Source organism: Chinchilla lanigera, unplaced genomic scaffold (genome assembly GCF_000276665.1).
Source record: "Chinchilla lanigera isolate Chin_1 unplaced genomic scaffold, ChiLan1.0 scaffold00033, whole genome shotgun sequence".
Lineage (NCBI taxonomy): Eukaryota > Metazoa > Chordata > Mammalia > Rodentia > Chinchillidae > Chinchilla > Chinchilla lanigera.
The window spans coordinates 10,810,223-10,828,382 of record NW_004955434.1 but is presented as its reverse complement, the minus strand read 5'-3'; the positions used below and the strand labels follow the sequence as shown (position 1 = coordinate 10,828,382).

Below are 18,160 nucleotides of genomic sequence, written 5' to 3'. Positions count from 1 at the left end.
AGGTCCTTCTGGTTCACAGCTTCCAAGAGGCTCTCGTGACCCCAGTCCATAAGACCTCTGACTCCTCGGGCTTAGTCTGCATTCTCATGTTCTCCGAGTCCTTGTTCAGCAGCTGCTCCTCCCCTGACTCTGGACATTTCTGGTTGTCAATGGCAGGAGCAAGAGTGGCCCGCTGTATGGCACGTATTCCCAGGGGTTTCTCCACGTTTGAATGGTTCACACACATCCGTGGGTGGGCAACTGCAGCCAGTGCATGGTGGGCCAGTTGTGTCATTGTTTCTCTGTGTTGTGGTAGTTCTCAATTGAGTGGCGGTGGCCGGCCTGAGGGCCGGCGCACAACAGTGCTCGCCACCTCGTGGCTTCGCTTGTGGCGGGGGCCCTCCTTCCAGCCCTCCCTCCTCCCGCCTACGAGGCAGGAAGCGAGCCAGTCAGAAGATCCGCTCTCCCCGCCCGTGGGTCCCCGGGCGCCAGAGGCCCTCCCTCCGGGCGCCTACGAGGCAGGAAGCGAGCCAGTTGGAAGACCAGTGCTTCCCGCCCGTGGCTCCCTGTGCACAGGAGGCCCTCCCTCAGGGCGCCTATGAGGCAGGGAGCGAGCCAGTCGGAAGATCAGCGCTCCCAGCTCATGGCTCCCCGTGTGCTGGAGGCCCTCCCTCCAGGGACCTACAAGGCAGGAAGCAAGCCAGCTGGAAGACCGGTGCTCCCCACCCGTGGTTCCCCGTGCACCAGAGGCCCTCCCTCTGGGCGCTAAGAGGATAATTTTTAATTAGTTTATATACCAACTTAACTTTAATGTTTAGCTTACCTGTTTACCAAAGATTTTAAAATTTTCCTGTCCTTTTTAAAAAGTCATGATATACCATTCAAGTTGATTGTATAGAATATTTTATGATATGGAAACTATTACTATTTAGAGAAGAAAACATACATGGATGTATGTATGAAAGTACTCATATGTAATAAACTGATTCATTCATTCATTCATTTCCTTACATCTGATTTCTGAGGACAGAATTTAGACAATAAAGGAGGTTTTATCTAGAGCTGAAAGGTACAGGAGAAGGGGTCTGGGCTACAGTGGAAGTATGGCCCAAAATGTGCCATTAATAGATGGGTCCCATTCTTGCTAGACGTAAGGCTTTTCTCCTACCTTGATCTCTATCTCACATCAAAATTACCTTGGTTCATAACACTCCATTCTTTCCTTCAAAGACTACACTGTGGGGCCTGGGGATTTAGCTCAGTGGCAAAGCGCCTGCCTGGCAAGTGCAAGGTCGTGAGTTCAGTTCCCAGTACCGGAGAAAAACCAAAAAAAAAAAAAAAAAAAGACTACACTGTGTTACCATATTTTGCATAACATTTCAGACAAAGCTGTTTCCAAACCCAGAAACAATGTCCTGTGAGGTGCGGTTCAGGTCTGTCTTCTCATTGTACATCCAACACATGCATAAGACACCTTCCACACACATTTGTGGAATGATGGTTAACATTCTGGGGTACTGCCAGCAATGTAAGAGACAGGACAAGAATGAAAATCTAATGTGGGCTCATTATATTTGAATTATTAAATGGTGTGCCTAATTTCCACTTAGGGAAGTTACTGAAAAACTAAATTACCTCATCACTGAGTAGAATATTTTATTAAAAGACCTGAATTATTAGTAAATATGAGGGTTCTGCCTTAAGAAATGAAAATGAGGTCATAAATATTAAAGAATTTTCTTGGTCCAAAAAATTATATTCAGCTACAAATTACAATTCAGATTTTGAACTCTACAGCTACTCTCTAAGAAACCGGTTACTCAAATGAAATACAGACTGCTCGCTGTTGTAATGAACAAATAACAAGCTCTCAACAAGAGAATTCCTTCAGTACCTGAGGGACAAAGGCACCACTGATAATATCCAGAAAGTGGCTTGACGGGTTTAGTTCAATTTTTGCCTTACAGAAACTCATTAATCAATTTAATGATATACATCCTCATACAGTATTCACATGCCCTTTTAATATATTTAAATCTAAACTGGAGAAAGTCCAAAAAACAATCACAAACACAGCTGGTATTAGCCCTGTGTTTTGCCAGAAGTACACACACTTATACTTCTGGTGGGAAAAAAAGGTTTTTGTATTACTTATCTAGTAATCACAGTAAAGATTACTAATCTATAAGTGCAATAAGCAATCACTACACGGTTGTATTTTCACTTATTTCCTCAGATGTGCCTGTCTATTGCAATTCATCAGCTGTCACAAAACTAAAAAAGATTTGTCTTCACCATGAGTAAATACATGCTGCAGCAGCTAGTTCTTAAATCAAAACAGCGAGAATCATTCCTCATGAGATCTGAGAGACCAGATTAGAGGGGAGAGGGCTGAGCTTTGGGAAGGAGCAGGGTTAATGTAGTCGTTCACCGTTATGGTTTTCGTTTGCTTTACATTCCCAGGACTGTTAATAGGAAGAGAAGGACCCTGGGCACCAGACAAGGGTAGGAAAAGATGAATAGTGACTTTTTTTTTTTTTTTTTTTCAGACAAGGTCTCACTATGTACATCAGGCTGGCCTCAAACTCATAGCAATCCTCCTGCCTCTGCCTCCAAAATGCTGGAATTGCAGGTGTGAGGCACAGGCCAGACTCAAGTAGTGACTTTTTTCATAGCAATGAACAATAATCACATACCAGATCCGCTCATCCTTTGCTTTTTATTTTGTCTAAAGACACAAGACATAAGGTGAAAATGATTTTCACTGTTGAATTTTTCTGTAAATTACCACATCCAATCCATGTAATCTCTGGCCAAAGACTAAATGGCAAGCCTTTCTTTCTTAGTAAAAAATCATAAAGCCTAGTAATGGTTTTATTTCCCCTCTCAATGAAATGTACACCTAAAAGAAAACTGAAAAATGTCCCTGCCCTTCAATCAAATATTAAATTATAGCCACCTTCAACTCATATATGTGTATTGCTATAATAATGGCCACAGTAACAAGCTATGACAGCATTTTTTCTACAAATATTTCAGTGCCCAATACATACAAAAGGTACAAGTACAAATTTACATTTGTTTGCTTTACATTCACAGATCAAATTCACAAACAAACTAGCTACATGAGGGAGGGCATGATTCATTAATAAGCTAGCTATATGAGACAGGGTAGAAATCAGAAACCACTGGTTAGGCTTTGGGGAATGGCATATGGTATTTGATATGTAACTTGTCTATTGTTAATTTTTTCAAAAACTGTTACAACAATAATGTGGCTGGCTGAGTGAAATCACTAAATTTTATTGCATGATTCATTCTTAAGACTTCTCTTTATTAAGATGTCTTCAAACTAAAAGGAATACTTTGATTCCCCCACAAGCATGGGCCACACAGTTTGGGTGAGCTAGACTGGTCACTCAGACGTTCCATCCCAAAGGCAACAGGGATTAGTTCAGAGATGGGCACCTGGCCCAGGCCATGCTGATTGATTCCATGGGAATCAATGAAGGTTTCTTCCTAGCTTGTCCGCCAAGAGAAATGAACAGTCATCACTATCACAACATGAAGGACAATGAACTGAGAGGGAAGCCAACTGAGAAAAAAGTGCTATAAAGACATGCCAGACAAATTCCTTGAGATATATCAATATATTTGTATATCAAAGAGGTAATCCATTTTCTATCTGTATCAATAGCAGTTGGAAAGACACAATTTTTAAGACTGTTAACCCACAAAAACCATGCTAGAAATCAAGTTGGGTGTTGTGGCGCACACCTGTAATCCCAGCACTCAGGAGTGAGGCAGGAGGATCACTGTGAGTTCGGGACCAGCCTGGGCTACAAAGTGAGCTCAAGGCCAGCCTGAACCGCACAGCAAGACTCTGTCTCAAAAAGACAAAAGAAAAAAAAAAAACAATATACTTTACTTTGTAGGTATTTGTAGGTATATAGTACACATGAAGGAATGTCAAAATTATCTATGAGCATGAAGAATTTTAAAATTTTAAAAAATAAAGTTCTCCAGTCTTACTAGAAATGTATCCTATTGTAAAAGCCAAAGTATTTGAATCTGTATTTGATGTATGAAAAAGATAATCCTATAATCAGAATGGGATGAAATAAGTTATTAAGTAAAATGATGGTACACTAGACACAGGTATAGAAAGGAAGATTAAAGTAACAAGCCAGCCAGTGTCTTACTTTCTGTTGCTGACATGATACCTGACGCCCACAACTTGGAGGAGGAAAGGTTTATTTTGGCTCCTATTTCGTAGAGGTTTCAGTCTAAAGCTGGCCATCTCCAACGCTGGGCGGTATGGCAGAGCACACGCGGCTTTCAAGGGGGACATCCTATATAAACAACAGCAGCCAGTAACAAAACATATATGCAAGAATCCGAGAAGAGGTCGGAAAGAGGCGGGGCTAAAGGCAAGCTGCACTCTAAAGTCACTCCAAAATATTCTCCCAGAACAACAGACACGCTCAGCTATGGAGAGACAGGGGAACCATAGAAGTCAAACTGCAGGAAAGCAACCAGGTGAAACCCTGAAACACTGGCACTTGGAAGTAAACTGATGCGGCGCACTCTGGCACTGAACGCACTGCGGCCCTGCGGGAGGGAGCTCTTCCCTCCACGGAGCTCTGAAAGGAAATGCTCAGCATACTCCGGTGAGCACCAACTCAGCTCCACACAGGGACACAGCCAGAGCAAACAGACCTGAGCACAGCCAAGCGAACAGTGGCAGCAGTGCTCATTCCTATCTTTTCCCCTCCAGATGTAGACAGGACGGGATTGACCGGGGAGCCTACTTTGATGTGTGCCCCCAACCTTCACCCCTACCTTGATAAAACAAGCCGGGCATAGATTTGGGCAGAATTAGGGAAAAAGCCATCTGCGTTAACTCCTCAGTCTAGGCAGAGAAAATCCTTGTATTTTCTGTAACTCCAAGACAACTGCCAGTGAGTTACAAAGCAGCAGACACCTGCCCTAATAGGTAGGGCTCAGGAAACACGCATCTATGACACGGTAAACCTAACTGCACCAGATCACAGAAAGAGCTCAGGCCCAGCTCAGGCTAGGCTGGCAGAATCTTGGCAGGGTTGACAGCGTGGCGGACAAGTTCAGCCACGTGTGGTTTTGTGGTGAGTGCGGGCTCTGAACCTGGGGGCACCTCTCCCAGAATGAGAGACCAGGCATGGACCCTCATACAAACCCAGGAGATATAAATGCTACCATGATGAGGAATATCAGACCTGGTTTTCTGCAGGTTGTTTTCATCTGCGTGCAGGGTGCGGGGATATGCACAGCTAAGTGTTTACTAGTGTGCGTTAGTGCACTTGCTCATCTATTGTGATAACATGTTATGTCATGTTTGCCCACACCAGTGGCTGGTTCATGTACTTCTCTTAGTTCATTAATGGAATTCAATCTCCCTATACATCTTCTCGCGCTTTGATTTATGTTGCTGTCTCTCTTCCTCTCTCATACACTCTCAAATCTCCCCTCTCCATCCTTCCTTTCTTATATATAAATATTATTAAAACCATTTTTTAAATTTTTCTTTCTCTTTTGTGTTGGGGACACATATATGTGTACGTAACTCTGTACCAGTGGCACAGCTCGTGCTTCGCTGTCTTACCTTAAATACTGTAAGGTGTCTCTCATTTGAATAAGGTCAAGTAAGCAAAAGATAGGACTGCAGCAGGAAATAGGGAAATAGATCTCTTGTAAATGAGAAAGGGTCCAGAAGACCAAGGACAAGGGGAGGGGGGAAAAGGAAGTAAAAAGATTTAAGGTGTGTCATGTACATGTGCCAAATACCCATAATGAATGTAAACATTGTATGTCATAAACATGAACTAAAAATATTAACATTAAGAATTTAAAACGGGGGAAAGGGATTTAGAGACAGAGGAAAGAAAGTGAGTGGGCAGGGCGAGGGGATTTAGAAAGAATCCAGCAGTGTTATGCACATGCACCCATTCCCTAGGATGAATGTAAACTCATGCGCTGCAAACAGTACGAATAAAATAAAAATTAACAGAAACATGTACAGAAGAATCCTATTACAAACTGGTAAAAGTCACGTATGACAAAAGCATAGCCAACATGATACTGACCAGAAAAAAACACCAAAGGCATTTCCTCTAAAATCAGGAATGAGACAAGGGTGCATTCTTCCACCCCTCCTGCTCAATATGGTATCTGAAACATCAGCCAGAGACCCAAGCAAGAGATACATCACAAACAAACCTGGGTAGCTATTCAAAAGGCCCCATAAGGTGTTCCAGTGTCAGCCGGAAGAGACTCAGCGTGACCTCTTCCTGTCCTATCACATCACCGCACGTGGCCCCCGCCTGCCCTGTTCTGCACAGTGCACTCAGCACAGCTGTTACTCTGCTCTGGGCTTGTCCGTTTCCCACACCAAGCTGTAATAACCGCTAGCCAGTAGTTCTCACAACAAGTGATCTTGCCCCCCACCCCAGAGAACACCTGAGAATGCCTGTTAGTGCTTCTAATTGCACACATGGAAACTACTCCTCGTCCAGTGGCAAAGGGCTTAATGCTGCCGAAGTCAAGGACCCCTGCACTGGTCTAAGCTCCCCAGGGACAGGACTCTGGCCTTCAGTACTTTGCTCAAGGCCGCCAAGCACATGGAGGGTGCTCAAATGTGAACAATTAAATGCATGTGCACACATGAAGCCATGTGAGTCTGTAAACCATTTTTCTATCACAGTGCTGAAAGAGCTTCCTTCTCCCTTTCTGCTACTGCCTCAGAGAAAACTACACAAAAATGAGCCTGTGATAAACGTCCGGACTGCAGCAGTCCCGCCCTGGGCAGAGAGGAAATAAGAGGAGGCTCAGTGGCCAAGGTTGTGGTCCCACCTCGGTGACCGGGGGAAGTTCTTGAGCCCTCACAGCTTGGACAAGAAGACTTCTCAGATTTCTCACTGGGGGGATTACCTAACTGTTTCTATGTGTAAGAGTATTCACTGCATGTATCAGCTTTTCACAGGAGCTGCACAGATTTTATTACGGCAGATGTGCCCCTACAGTCACAGCTGTTGCCAAGTTTGTAGTAACCATCATCTTAGGTCAAGCTTTTATTTCACTTTAAAGGGCTTTAAATAAGAACATCTCTGGTGATAAATTAAGTTGACAGGCATTTCCTTTTCATTACAACTAAAAGGAACACTTATGTTTTCCGTGCTATGTGGTGTAAACAATGTATGCATGCATCATAATCTGTGTGGTCTAACTAGAGGACAATTTCACAGAATTAACATGCAGCAGCTACGTGTTACAATTCACATGCACCTCCCAGAGCTGTCTTACGAACGATAAAACTCATGAATTGAAACAAATCTAGGGAATGATCATAGATACAAACTTCCTGGATAAACCTGACCAGTGTGAAAACCCCACGTGGACTTTCCACACGTTCAGAGTAACATGGTGCCCACCCGGTGTCAGGTGGCACAACGCTGGGACAAACACAAGCAGGGCACAGTCATACATGTAACATCTAACAGGGCAGTAAGTACAGAAACTTCTCCAATAGCTTCTGACACGCTTTGGGGCCTAAAAGTCAGGACAATCTGACAGGTGCAGAGAATCAGCAGCACTGTGAAGAGAAAAGGGGAAGGGACCTACCAATCCTGCGTCTCTGGCCAAATGAAGAACAGTCTAGAATGGGAGGGTAGGAGCAATCTCTGGGAATTTTTAAGGTGTTAAAAGAATATTTTGGGCTGACAGGATCTCCTGACCTGTCTCTTTTACAGAGAGTGGTTGTAAGAGAACTAAACCAAGCCATTTGTTCACTGTACTGCTGGACATCTCCAACAAGAAGTGTGAGACTATACACATTTTATCCTAGGCTCCACGCTTTAAAGGGGAAGCATAAAGCAAACCTTATGATTTCCTTCTGGGACTCTACAGAGCCTTCTAATAACTTATTATCCATTTTCTAGTAATATCATAAAATTACATGTGAAAGGTACAATGTGTTAATTTTATTCAAGAAAAGAAATAAACATTCCCTATTCAGAATTATGTAATTATCTGTCCTTAGCTGCTGTCACAGTAATTGATTTCTACAGGAAAAAGTTCTATTGTTTGACAAGATTATGGAGTTGATAGTTAAAGAACGCCATTAAAAACAATTTAGGAGCTGGGAGTGGTGGTGCACGCCTGTAATCCCAGCACTTGGAAGGCTCAGGCAGGAGGATTGCTGTGTGTTCAAGGCCCACCTAGACTACAAAGTGAGTCCAAAACCAGTTTCAACTGCGTAGCGAAACCGTGTCTTAAAAAGGCAAAATAGCCAGGTGTGGTGGCGCACGCCTGTAATCCCAGCGTTCCAGAGGCTGAGGCAGGAGGATCGTTGCAAGTTCGAGGCCAGCCTGGGCTACATAGTGAGCTCAAGGCCAGCCTGAACTGCATAGCGAGACCCTGTCTCAAAAAGACAAAAAAAGGCAAAATAATACTAGTAACTTAGGAAACACCAAGTTGGACAGAACCTTTCCCTACAATGACAAGAGAACCTGTAAATATGCATATACATATATACATGCTATAGCAAAGCCCACACGGTTGTCACTAACATTTGCACGTCTACAATAGTCCTCTTTTCCTTAAAGAAGCACTACACTAAAAGATCGTATCTTCTCACAGCCTAACATCTCTAGGTCCCTTAATCATGGACTTTGCAGACTTCTGATAATACTTTTCATGAATTACTACCAGAAATTAAAACACAAGAACTCTAATTGTGCCTGTTTTACTGCTGAGGAACGTGAACTTCAGAGGGGCTAGGACTCAGTGACGGCGAACCTTATAGAGCGTCCAATGATACAAACAGCCCGCTGCAGCACACGTGCCACTGGCTTGCCAGCCCTGGGCTAGCCAGTTTGCACAAGGTTTCTAGCCAAAAGGAAAAGAGTCAGTACGCAGACCAAGCTGGCTCCAACTGCCCTCCACACAACTTGCCCTGAAACGTGCTATTACATAACTGAGAAGTCACAGTCCTGGCTCCACTTCCCAGGTGCACCTGTGTGTCCACCATAAAACAACCATCACACTGTGGCAAGACTTATGGGAATAAACACCCACTCACAGAGGCATGTACTACCAGGATTATCACCACACAAGTTACTACTGTGAAGGAACCCCAGTTCTCTGCAGAAAAAAACGGAAATGATGCAGCCTTCAAAAAACCAGCAGTCGTATGTGTCATCTCCAATGTGGTGTTGCCATGGCCTATAACCGTCGGTGCTGCGGCTGCCACCACTCTTACAACTTGCATTACTCTAGAGAAAACTTCCTAATTTCACTTTGTTTTGTGTTTTGCTTTCTTCTGAGACACAGTCTTCCTATGTATTTCAGGCTGGCCTTGAACTCACTATGTAGCAGAGCTCAAGCTGGCCTCAAACTCAAGGTGATCTTCCTCCTTCAGGCTCCTGGGTATACGCCATCACACCCAGCTCCTTTCTAATTTCACAGTGCTTTTGACAGGATCTGAAAGTGGCCAAAAGGCAAGCTTCATTAACTGGAAAGAAGGAATTATAAGAAGCATTTCAACAAAGAACAGGGAGGCAAGTACAAGAATCATCCGAGGAAGCTACCTTTCAGTCTTCTTACTGGTCATCTTTTAGAAAAAAAGTGGGGGGGGGGGGGTGCGCGGGGATTTAGCTCAGTGGCACAGTGCCTGCCTGGCAAGCACAGGGTCATGAGTTCAATCCCCGGTACCAAAAAAAAAGCCAAAAATTAAAAAAATTTTAAAAATGATGCTAGCTTTAATGTACAATTACTATAATAAAATACTATAGAGATCTGTGATAAATAAATACTAAAAGTGACAACAGGCAGCATTATGTAAAACATAATCTTGCTAAGCAGGAAGAATTTGCATCTGTGTCTATAGGGCAATACAAATAAAAGCGTTTGCGCCAGAGGCATTATTTTCTACCTCTATGTGATATAGCTCAAAAAACCATCACAAATAGGAAAATTTGCCCTGTGCTAACCAGCCCCAGCACGAAACGGTCAGAAAAGGCAGCGGGGCCCTCGGCCTTCACACCAAGTTAGAAGAATACAACGCATGCTGACATTGAGGAAGAGGGCAACTCAGCACAGCCTGAACGTCAGGGCACTATTTCAATCCTGAAGGTGCCAGAAAAGGCTACCATACTAGGGACACCGCCACAGACTAGTGTGGGGCTCCTGCTGATTTCAGTTTACGTAAACAAGGGGACACAAGCGGACATGCCGGTCGAGGAAAGCAGCATTACTCTGCTACCCACAGAGGTAAGGCAGCCAAGATGATTATTCCTTTAGGATCTATAGACAAGATTTGAATGCATGAAGTCTCTGGGCCCGACCAGCAATCCCTTCCCCACAGAAGCCCAGCCAGCATACTGCAGTGCTGCACGTGTGAACCATGTAATCCGTGTAACATCTACTCCAGTAAGCCATACAGTACAAAAGTAGCCAGAGATTCAAAGTGAGCTTGGCCTCAAATCGGTCGTTCAGATTACCAGGTACAAGCATGCAAAATCGGTCAAAAAAAAAAACAAACTAAGCATTAACTGTTCCTTTCAATAAACCAATAGACATCACTAATTTGAAGACAATAATATGCAATAGGACAACCATTGGTGAATTCCTACCATCTTCTTTAGTAAAGCTCTGTATCATTTCTATTTTTTTTTTAATCCCTTTAATGGTCTGATTAATCTTGCTTTCTTACATTTGGTAATCTGAGCAACTTTGTTGAAGACAACAATATGTAATATAACAACCACTTTTAATTCCTATGATTTTATTTTGAAACCCTGTATCATTTTTATTGTTTTTCTGTTGTTTTGTTTTTGCCCAAGTTGTTGTTATTTTGATATTTTTTATTCTCTTTAAAATAAATTTTTTTAAAAAATGAACACAGCTGCATTCCCACACAACACTATTTACACAAATACACGCAAGGGGTAGCTCAGCATGCCCTGACTTTGAAATGCAATTTCAGAAAAGCAGATGAGATGATATTTAACCCTTCACGTAGACAGCTAAAGGCAGAAGTCACCAATATCCACAACACCATTTCTGAAAGAACAAAATGTGACTGGACAGGAGGCTCTGATATACTTCCAACACTAGCCAAAGGTAACTAGCCATAAATTGCCCTTTTGCTCACATTATAAAGACTGAGAACAGTTTGTTTGTCTGTTTGTTTGTTTGAGACAGGGCCTCCCTATGCAGTCCAGGCTGTCCTTGAACTCACTACACAGCCAAGGTTGTTCTCAAATACACAGCGATCCTCGTACCCCAGCCTCCCAAGTGCTGGTATTACAGGTGTGCACCACCATAACCAGCCAAGAATGATTTTGTTATTAGACAATCTAGCACAATATTTCACAAGAAATTAATATATGCTCTGGAAATTGAAGTTAATACATCAAATTAGGAGCCACTTTGATATAGAGAGTAGTATTTTTCCCCAAACTAAGTTAAATGACTTGGTACCACTGGTAAGGTAAAGGTGGAAAGAAATCAGAAGATTACAACTGTTTTACAAAACAAAGGGAAAATCTACGAAAATTTTAAGGACCAAACTTTAAAGCTTTCTGTGCCATTAATTAGAGGCCAGTCATCTTCCCTTTCCTGGGACTCATACTTTGATAGGACTCTGACACAAATTTCATGCAACCAGAGCGCTGAATTTTTACATGAATCCACATCAAAGACATCTCAGCTCTTGGAGGAGGCGCCTCTACTGCCAGTACTGAGGGCCTAGGCCATGGTCTTCGCCCTACATGAAAAAGGAAGGGTAAACCAAGACTAAGGGATAAAATAGCAGATAGTTCTGTGTCCACCAAATGTGAGAAACAAAAACCTATGGGCACATACAACTATCTCAGGGCCTTTCATCTTCCTGTGTTTTATCTACCTAAATAACAGATTGATTATTCCTGTCTCATATCACCAAAAAATTACACTACTAAATCTGTGCCCAGTCCTACAATCCCACAGTACAAGAATTTCTGCTAAAATACTGAAGCGGAGATTCAAATAGAGCCTAAAAAGAAAAGGAAGTCATGCTATATGAGGGAGACAGCACACACTGAGCTAGATACTGAAAATTCTCAGGTTATAATCGAAGGAAACGAGATGGAAGGCGGGGAGAAGGAGCTCAGTCGGTCAGTTCAGTGGCAACAAACGAGGCGGAATGTTCATGAATGCAGTGGAAGAAAGGAAGCCACAGAAGGCTGCTGCAGACAAGTTTCCTGATGCCCCATCAGCTACCTGTGCAACATGCAGCGATGCTGCAAAGAGTAGGTCTGAGATGAGGACGTCAGTATAAAAACCAGAACATCTGGATAGCAATCTTCAGCTAAACATCTGGAAAATAAAACCAGATTATCAAGACTCAGGAGCTGAGTATTTAATGGTTAACAGGAAGTAGAGAGTATAGAATGTATTTACAAAACATCTGATATAAGAAAGAGAAATGAGATGGTGACATATTAGGTGGTGTATTAGGAAAATGAGTGCATTTACGATGACTCGTAACTAATTCAATAATAGCAAGTTAAAAAAATCCTCAGCTCTTTCAAAGGTCACTAATCATATCTAAGGATCAACAAGAAAAGGTCAGCAAGAATTGGTAAAATGTTTGTATAATTTGGTCCACTGAGACCTTTTTATTTGAAACAAAATGTTACCCCCTTAAATACATATTATTTTCAAAATGAGCTATCAAAATCAATTTTGTATTTCATGCTCTAATAAAAGGAAGCTTTATAGTCTAGGCAGCTTAAAAGGGTCTCCAGAGCAATTTCAAAAACAAAGAGATTGATCAGATTATTGCTTTGCAAGTATTAAATGTTTCTCTTGAAAATGAATGCAAACAGCCAAGTTAATTCAAACCATAGGTCAAAGCAGAATACATCGTGTTTAAATCTCAATTTCATCTTCACAAATAAAGGCAGGAAGAGCCTTTATTCCATCACAGATCAAAACTGCTGAATAAGCAAGTAATTATATAAACAGACTATTGTATGTCATCAGCTCAACCGAGTGAGAACAGCCTAGCTGTCTTCTTTTAGTGAAAGGAGGATGTCTGATGCTTTTCCTAATAAATATCCATTCATAAAATGTGCTGAAATGAACAAAAAAGATCTATTGGCAATTTCAGCTATTTTACAGAGAAAAGTTGGCAAGGAATTTTCTAACATCTGAAATAGAAAAGTATCAATTAATCATGAAATCGGCTCAGATAATGTTACATTTTATCTTATTCCTCCTCCTGTCTTAATCCATTTTTTAAATGACATCACATAAAAAGCTAAGTATGAATCATCTCTAGGAGCAAAATCTTTAAAACTACTAAGTCAACCCCTTCAATTGTGACATTAAAACATGCTCCATGTACATTGTTGAAAAATAACAGAGGATACATGAAGAAAATAATCACCACCTAGGGAATACCCCTACATATAACATATCTGTCTTACTGTCATATTTCTGAGTGCACTACATCACTGGAACAAATACTGTACATGAGATTTCTGGTAAAACACACTGTGAACTATTTCCCATATGACTATTTGCCTAACACTGCTAAGCACTTTCCTGGGGTGCTGTCAGAGTCTTTAGCTTTGCTGTTTTAAATAATTACACGCTGAATATTTTCACAAATAAAATTTTTCATGTTATCAATGTCTGTTTTATATACATTTCCCTAAATAAAATCCTTTAAAAAAATAACATTATAAAATATATCTCTTTAAATCTTTTAAATGTTTTCTTGAATTTTTCATAACGATTTGACCAATATACACCATAGATAGAAAGATAAAGACAGACAGACAGACAGACAGACACACACACACACACACACATACACATATATATATATTGTTTTGGGGAGTGTTTTAGTTTCAGTACTGGAGGGTAAACCCAGACCTTTACGGTAAGCTATATCCCCAGACTCCTATCCTGAGGTCTCAATGAGTTGCTAAATTGCCCAGGCTAGGCTTGCGCTTGCCATCCTCCTGCCTCAGCCTGCCAGAGGGCTAGGATTGCAAGCATGTTCCACCACTGCAATTTATGTTTTAAGCCAATTTAAGCTCACTTCTGTAAACCCTGACTACTACAGTAACTATTTTTAAATATGAGCTAAATAAAAATACAGCCATTTTTTTAAAAAATCATACCATTCTACTTCCAATAGTAAGGGGTAATGAGAAGGAAATACCTCAACTATACTTAAAGTGACAAAACATCGATTTTCATGAAGTCTATGTTTATAAATAAGTCATTTAAATAATATTAATAGTCACTGCTTCTAGGATTTTATACTAACTCATAGAAAGTACAAAATTGATATAAATCACATGGAATCTTTTACTTGTGAATGAATTTCTCTTTGTGCTGCAAGCTCAAATACAAAAATAAGGTGAAGGATAATCAAAAATAAAGTGTGTGTCCAAAGTAATTTCTAAGTTATGCATCCATGTATCACTGTCTTCTTACTGCAAGCCAGTAAAGTGCACAGAACTTAACATTCAGCTTAAGTAGTCAGTTCTAGCTATGTAAGATACTCAATAATCTTCAACATAATAAGCATATGCTCTTGACTCCAGTTCCCAAGTAATTCTTCTGCTTCTTGGAAAACAGACTCCCAATAACAAATGAAATCCATCCAGTGGTAAACCCAGCACTTGGGAAGCTGAGGCAGAAGGACCACCATGAATTTGAGGTCAGCCTAGTGTGCATAGTGAGGTCAAGCCCTGCATGAACTACAAAACAAAACCCTGTCAGGAAGGAAAGAAGGAAGAAAGGAACGGGAGTGGAGGGGAGGGAGTGGAAAAGAGGAGAGAAAAACGGGGAGAGAGAGATACTGGACAGAATGAGGACCAAACCACAGTGGTAGTTTTTACATATGTGATTATGCTCCAATTTGGGTTAAAAAATGCCAAAAAGATGTAAACTCTATAAAGAATTACCTAAAGACATGTTGCTCATCTTTGAAATGATTATTTCAGACTATTAAAAGACTGCCAATCTATAACTGATTTGCATGGAGCTGTGCAAATGAAAATCCATTTGGAGAACCGAGGTGAACATTCTAGCTTCCAGGCACTTAAAGGTTTAACCGTATCACTGCAATATTAACCACTTACTGGGACACCTAAACCTTCTGAACCTGGCAGAGGTTCAAATGTGAGGATGCTCAATCAAGATGGTAAATTCAGAATCCAAGTCAATAGCACCCTCTGCTTGCAGACAACTTAACTTCACTTTACAGGATTTCCTAAACCAATACATGATAATTCTGAAAAACTGATCTCTAAAACTGTTCAGTTAATGCTACCCTGTGTGAGACATACAAATTTAAGCTAACCAGAAGGAATACCTATGACATTCTACATGTGAGTCAAGTGTGACTGCCTATTAGAAGGACACTGGTGAAAATCAAGTCTGGAATTTAACACTACTGCTGGCAGTGGAGTGCAAGGAAGAAGACCTCAACCTTTAGCACCCTGAGAAATATCTAGACAGCATGAGTATTACAAGGAACATTTTCTACACATTGCGGGTGGGAGGTGTACCAGGAATCAAACTCAGGACCTTGCTCTTGCCAGGCAAGTGCTGTGCCACTAAGTTATATTCCCGGCCTCACACATATTTAGATTCTGATTAAATGGCTCCTTCTGTGAAGCCCAGATGTCTGTATTTTTAATAAACATTTCAATTATTCTGATACAGAAGGCCACGGGTCCACAGTTTTACACAGTGCAGTACAACACCCTCTACGTAGCAGACCAAAGCATTTTTACTTGGACAATGATTCATACATCTTTAAAAAAGGTTATTTCAGCCCATGAGGAATATAAAATTTTTTAAATACTTTTTTCAAATAATGATGACTCCAGTAGATTTATAATATTCTAAAGAAAAACTGCCTGGGATATAGCTCAGTGGCACAAGTGCCTCCCTGGCAAGCGCAGTCTTGAGTTTGATTCCAGACACAAGAGGAAGGGAGGAATGGAGGAAAGGAGGAAGGGAGGAAGGGAGGAAGGGAGGAAGGAAGGAAGGAAGGGAGGAAGGGAGGAAGGGAGGAAGGGAGGAAGGGAGGAAGGGCGGAAGGGCGGAAGGGAAGAAGGGAAGAAGGGAAGGACAAAAGGAGGGAAGGAGGAAGAAAAATTAACTACTTAACATCTCTATTCTAAAAATGTCCATTTTTTTTCTTGCTAAAGGGAATCAGATTCAACTGTCCCCAATTTTGATGAGATAAACACAAAACATTAACAATCTGTCTCCTGAATGTGAATTACAGAAGTACACACTGATTACCATTTTAGGCTATCGTTTCCCCTATGTTTCTTATTTGAGTTTGTTTCATTACATAAAATACCAGGGTAAAATTGCCATAAGACAGACAGCCACTAGATAGAGGCCTCCTTGTACATACTCATATTAATAAAAACACAAATCATATTTAAGAAAAGTTCATACTCATAGTAACAATAGCACCTATGGTCCTAAAACAAACGAAAAATTAGCATTTAGTTCACAGTCACCAAAGCAAGAAGTATCAAAACTGAGGGAGATCACCACATGGAACATTACGCTAAATTCATGCCTTCCTGGTACCAGAAAAGTAGTGGCAAACGTGACAATGCTGAGCAGCTCAGGACACGTGTCAGTGAAGCCTGTCTTAAAACAGGCATAAGGTGGTCTACCTTATAACCTTGATTACAAAAAGTGTGAGTTATTCCTAGCTTTAAAATAATTATAAAGAAAAAAATGAAAGAACAAAGCTGAGGGCTAGAAAGAAATAGGTCATGCAAAACAGACTTTGAATAGAAAACGCAGCCGAACAGTGTGAGGCTCGATAAATTAGTACTTCCACAAACACAATACGGTCACACCCATCCTAACGCTGATGAGAGCATGTCTATTAATGTTCTATCAATGTAGAGCCCACTCGCTTGTAAAGAGCTCCTCCTTCCCCCGGATGCTGCACTGTGAAGGAGGGACCCAGGCAGCTGCATCAGAGCCAGCACAGGGCCCACGGCCAGGTTCCCTCAGGCTGACCCCGAGAGCTCAGGAAGGCAGTCAGCGTGCAAGTGAGGACGGCAGGCCCGCCGCAGCGTGCAGTGAAGGGAGTGAGCTCCTGCGCGTACCTGAGCACTCAGCCCCTTCGCACTGTGTTCTCATCTCAGACATTTTACGGGAAAATAATCAGTATTTTAAAATTCTCACCCTGCTGAAGTTTTTGTATGCCCAGTCTTATTAATCAAATCATAAGCCAGACAGATGCTCAGCAGTGCCCTTCAGGAGTGACTATCACACGCCTTGCACATACATAACCACTCCTAAGTCTAATTTCAGGAGAATTAAACTACAACATACACTCAAAATAATATATTTAACTGTCCAGTTGATTAAAGAATATGGAAACTGTAACGCAGCAAATTCAGTCACAGAAGCAGGCAAAGGAGTGAAGGCAGTAGGACAGGTATCAAAAACTAACTGGGCAGGCACAGGTAGGCAGGCCCCATGAATCTCCATGTATTGCTGGGAAAGGGTGACGTCTGCAACAGCCAGCTAAGTGCTGCCTCTGGGGAACAACAAGATAGTGTGTTCAAAGTGTCCACATTACCAAGAGCATCTGTCAATCCAGAGGAGTTTGTGAATTCTTGGACACCTCTTGGTCACCTCTTGGACACCTCCCCCAAAAAGTAATGAACTTTCCTTAGGGATCTGTGCACCGAACAGGTAAATATACATAATCTATGTTTTAGGGCAAAATTCATAGAAATACGTGACATAATTTGCCATCAACAACTAGTCCCTTCTAACACAAGAACACACTTTCATGGATTTGATAGACACTGTCTATCAAAGAAAGAAGAAAATGTGCATGTCTGCAGTGAACTATGTTTTTTTATCACAATGAACTCAGTGATTGTGTAATCTTTTATATGGAGAAGGCAAAAGCACTTTCATTCTCATTGCCTCAAAATAATTGAACTCAATATGAAGAAAGTCTTTATATGGGATCAGATTTTTAAATCACGCCAAGGGGGCTGGGGATTTAGCTCAGCGGCAAAGCACCTGCCTGGCAAGCGCAAGGTTGTGAGTTCGGTTCCCGGTACCGGAGAAAAACCAAAAAAAA

General features: G+C 41.5%; 1 protein-coding gene and 1 pseudogene across 1 annotated transcript in view; one reads left to right on the top strand and one right to left on the bottom strand.

Annotated features, from left to right (window-relative positions):
• Kdm4c (lysine (K)-specific demethylase 4C) overlaps positions 1–18,160 on the bottom strand; it is a 354,066-nt gene that overhangs the window by 172,207 nt on the left and 163,699 nt on the right. The window lies entirely within an intron of this gene.
• The window catches only part of LOC102005168, a 17,860-nt pseudogene continuing 11,899 nt past the window's right edge, over positions 12,200–18,160 (top strand).